A 5,219-nucleotide genomic window follows, 5' to 3' on the forward strand; every position below is an offset into this window, starting at 1 on the left:
AAAAGAATGTTTTAATCTTTATCAATAATACCAAAAATATTTATAGGGATTCTAATCTGGTGATTGTAATTGCAGAATTCAAGTTATACCAAAGACCCTTCTCATTTTTTATTTCGTCCTCTCCGGATTCACTAACCTACTAAGCATTGTTAGGTGTTTGCCATAATTTTCTTACCATATTTGGTTTTCCTATCTCTTGAAGAAAAAGGGCAATATAATTACCTTAATTGGATTTTCCTTTTTGTAAAAAGAAATTATAAATCTCCGATATTTGGCTAGTCCTTTTTCTTGTAGGAAAAGGTTTGGAGCTCTATAAATTGAAGATCCATCATTCTTATTCAGCAGCATCCACAATGTAGCCACATGGGGTTTGAGAGTCTTGTTTAGGGGAAGAACTTTACGAGACAAGTGTTAGTGTGTCACTTGTGTTTGCCTCTTCGTGAGGTTGTTTTCTCGATATTTTGTACTCTCTTATTATAGTGGATTGCTCATCTCCGTCGTGGACGTAGGTCAGTTGACCGAACCACGTTAAATGTTTGTGTCTCTTTTGGTAGATTTCTCTTTTGTTGTTGGATTTATCGTCGCTCAAGGTTTGCTTTGCTAGCTTCCGCATGACACCTGATTTTTTTCCGGTCCTAACAAGTGGTATCAGAGCGAGGTTCAATACAGGTTCATCTTGGCGGGTTCAATTCTAGCCGCAACATATTTGACGATAATCGTGATTTTTGTCTGAGAAATTTGACCAGTTTGCTACGCGCGTTGAGACAAAATTTGTGGTGGAGAGTTGGAGATGTGGCTAGTTGAAGGTTATGTTAAGAAGGTAGATCAAGTTTATTTTGTCAGAAAAGTCAGGCCAACGGGGAGAATTGTTAGGTGTTGTCCTGATTTTCTTACCATAATTTATTTTCCTATATCACGAAGGAAAGGACAACAAATTTACCATAATTGAGTTTTCCTATTCTTAGAAGGAAATATAAATCTCCCATATTTGGCGAGTCCCTTTTCTTGTAGAAAAAGGTTTGGACTTCTATAAATTGAGGATCCTCCCTTCTCATTCAACAACATCCACAATGTAGCCATATGGGGCTTGAGAGTCGTGTTTAGGGGGAGCTTTACGGGACAAGTGTTAGTGTGTCACTTGTGTTTGCCTCTTCGTGAGGTTGTTGTAACGACCCGACCGGTCGTTTTGAGCTTTTGCACTTCGCTCGCCAGTTCTCGGGCATGACTAGCCCCGTGTGATGTATTATGACTATGTAAATCATCGGTTTTAGTTTTAAGGATAATCAGAATAGATTTGGAAGAAAAATTCTCAGTTTGAAGCTTTAAGTTTAAAAGGTTAGACCAAGTTTTGACTTTTTAGTATTCGATCTCGAACTGGAATTTTTATGATTTGGTTAGCTCCGTTAGGTGATTTGGGACTTAGGAGCGTGATTGGAATGTGTTTTGGAGGTCCGGAGTAGAATTAGGCTAGAATTGGCGAAATTGAAATTTTGGCGTTTTCCAGTTGATAGGTTAGATTTTGATATAGGGGTCGGAATGGAATTCTAGAAATTGGAGTAGGTCCGTTGTGTCATTTGTGACGTGTGTGCAAAATTTCAGGTCATTCGGACGAGGTTTGATAGACATTTTGATCGAATTCGGAATTCGGAAGTTTTGGAAATCTTAGGCTTGAATCCGAGGGTGATTCGATGTTTTGATGTTGTTTCGAGCGTTCCGAAGGCTGGAACAAGTTTGAATAATGTTATGGGGTGTGTTAGCATGTTTGGCCGGGGTCCCATGAGGCTCGGATAAGTTTTGGAAGAGTTTTTGGAAGATTTTGCCGTTTTGAGCATAAGCATGTAATGATCCAAAGGTCCATTTTTAGTTCTAGAGATCGAAATTTGATTTCGAGACTTCCAGAATTTTGATAATGAATTATAGGAGTGATCTGGAAAGTTTGGTCTAATTTCATCAAGTCGCGATTGGGTTTTTGACGCGAAACATGAGTTAATTGTTTAACGAGCGAAATGGGTATCGCACTGAGCAAATGAGCTCCGAATTGAGTTTCGCTTGAAGGGCTATGTTCGTATTATTATTTGTGACTCATAGAAACACGAATCATCGAATTCCGAGTTCGTATGGTGGAGTTAGAGCCTTTTTAGTGAAAATAAATACTGCTGGTGCAGTAGGATCTGGTGCGCACCTTTGGCAACCAGATTTGGCACTTTTAGCGACAGGAATGGGGCTTTTAGCGACCAGAATCGTGTTTTATTGAGCTGTCTTGTTTTTTTTAGCTCATTCCCACAGTTTTGGACGAAAAGAACGCGGCTTGGGGCGATTTTTGAGCGAGAAGTCATGGGAAATCTTGAGGTAAGTCACTTGTGATCATTTCTACTCCATAATATCGAATTATCATCGAATAATCCGACTAGATTACATGTTTTTGAGGTGTAAATTGGGGATTTGGACCTAGGGATTTGAAAAATGAGATTTGAAGAATTGGAGGCTGAATTGTTATCGGAATTTAGTAATTTTGGTATGGTTGGACTCGTGGTTTAATGGGTTGTCGGATTTTGTGATTTTTATCGGATTCCGAGACGAGGGCCCGAGGGCCGGGTTTGGCCAATTTCGGGATTTTTGATGTAATTTGATAATTTTCGCTTGGGCTTTGTTCCTTTAGCGTATGTTGATGATAATATACTGATTGATTTGGAGCATTTGGAGGCCGATTCGAGAGGCAAAGGCATTGCAAGCTAGATTTCGTGCCGAATTGAGGTGAGTAATGATTTTAAATGCTGTTCTGAGGGTATGAAACCCCGGGTTGCACAGTGTCGTGCTATATTGAGGTGAAACACACGCTAGATGACGAGCGTGGGGTCGTGCACCATTGGGGATTGTGACTTAGTCCATCCCGAATGACTATTTTCTGTATAATTGGCAGCTAATTGTTTGATATTAGTATATTTTGGGCTAAATACCATATTTGGGCTTCGTACCAACTGTTTGAACCCTTAGGAGATTGTTAATGATATTTTCCTCACTGTTTGATTTCATACTAGTGCTCAGTCATGCTATATTTCCATTATTTTAAAAACTCAGCTATGTTATTCTGTTTTAAACACATTAATTGATATTTTCAAAGATATTGGAGGTGAGCTTCATATTTTACTGATTCCCGAGGGGCTTATGAGATTCTGACTGAGTAAGGCCGGGGGCCTGTATTGTGAGGATACTTTTGGGTCGGGTTGCACGCCGCAGCAGTGATATACTGATTATGATAATGAGGCCGAGGGCCTGAGATTATGCGCCACGAGGTGGCTTGATATTGATATAAGGCCGAGAGCCTGTTTATGATGCCACGAGATGGCTTGATATTGCGCTTGGGCCGTAAGGGGCCCCTCCAGGAGTCTGCACACCCCCAGTGAGCGCGGGTACCCATTGTGATGTGAGATATAGCCCGAGGGGCTGGTATGGTTCTGAGATTAGCCCGAGGGGCTGGTGTTGTTCTGAGATATTGCCCGAGGGGCGGATTTATTGACATTATGCCCGAGGGGCGAACCTTTATGTGCTTATCTTTCTTATTTACCTGTCATGTACCTGTTTAATTGTGTAATTGTGCCCGAGGGGCGGATCTTCTATGCTTATCTGTTCTAATTGCTTGCATTCAATTGCTTAATTGTTGAAAAGCCATTTTTGAAGAAGTTTAAACTAAGCTAAGGTGCTTAAGAGATTTCACATTCATTGCTTTCTTACTGGTTTTGTACTGCTTCTATACAGCATATTGATATACTCTTCGTGATTTCCTATCACTCAGTCTTCGATTATTTTTTTTACTCATTGAGTTGGAAGTACTCACTTTACTCCCTGCACCTTGTGTGCAGATTCAGGTATTTCTGAACCCGGTAGCGAGTATTGGTTGCTCAGAGGCAGAGTCATCGGAGTTTAGCAAGGTAGCTGCCCGATGTTCACAGCACTGCTTTTCTCCCTCTCGATTTCATTGGACTGTATTTAATACATTTTGGACTCTAGTTGTATTCGAACCTTAGTAGGTGCTCATGACTAGTGACACCCCGGTATCGGGCTGTGTTGGTTTTATTTCCGCAACTTATACTGTTATTTTGGGATTTTATTCCTATTAAAGACTTGAGTTTTATTATTTTAACTGCTTAGAGTGGAAGTGTGTCGGCTGACCTTGTCTTCACGAGAGGCGCCATCACGATCGGGTTTGGGTTTAGGGTCGTGACAAGTTGGTATCAGAGCCTAGGTTACATAGGTCTCACGAGTCATGAGCAGGGTTAGTAGAGTCTCGCGGATCGGTACGGAGACGTCTGTATTTATCCTCGAGAGGCTGCAGAATCTTTAGGAAAAACTTCACATTCTTGAACTCTTATCGTGCGTCCTTGATTCAGCTCGAAATATAACTCTTTGAATTCCTTCCACGCATTTGTATGCACGAACGAGCGCTCAGTAATAAATGTGCATCGATAGCTTGTGATTCCCTAATCGAGGGGCGAGATGTGATCTCTGTGTGTTGATGTTGGGCCAGTTTGGAGGACTTGAGGCCGGATTTTTGCCTATAGCTTGAGCCATGAGCTGTTGAATGCGCGAGCGCGTGTTTCTGGATCAATATGTTCGATTGTGTTATTAAAGGAAGTGATTACTGGATAGTTACGTGATGAGTGTGATGTGACTGTGAGATGTGTTCACATGAACTGAATGAGACGAGAAGGGTCTGCTGGAGGATAGAAGAACTATTTGGTATTTGATTTCCATCGTGATTTGATGTATAGCCCCGAGTTGTGGGTGTGATGAAGGATCTTTTCATGTTGCCTCGTTGGGAAGTGAAGTAGATTTCACGTTGTGATATGAGTTCAGACTTAGGAAGATTAAGTGACTGCGTAATATTTATGACGGTGGAAGGGTATAAAGAGATGATAGTTCGAGGCGAAGCAGGTGGGTTATCTCCTGCGGAGTGTTCTAAAGTTTGTGTGATCCTTATGTTGTTGTTGGAAGATCCCCTCCACCAGTGAAGTATACATGTTGCAATTTGAATTTTGATCGCTTAAGAGAGTGGGCTTGACTGTTATGAGGGTGAATGCGAGATTTGCAGAAGATTTGAAGTACTAGATGGTCTGTGTTGCACGAGCTTATGAAGGATTGAGTTTAATCTCACTATGGTATTATGGCAGTAATAGAGTATATGCATTATGAGTTATTGTGTGTTTTGTTCTATGGCTTTG

The sequence above is a fragment of the Nicotiana attenuata genome, chromosome 1, assembly GCF_001879085.1.
Source record: "Nicotiana attenuata strain UT chromosome 1, NIATTr2, whole genome shotgun sequence".
In the NCBI taxonomy this organism is placed as follows: Eukaryota; Viridiplantae; Streptophyta; class Magnoliopsida; order Solanales; family Solanaceae; genus Nicotiana; species Nicotiana attenuata.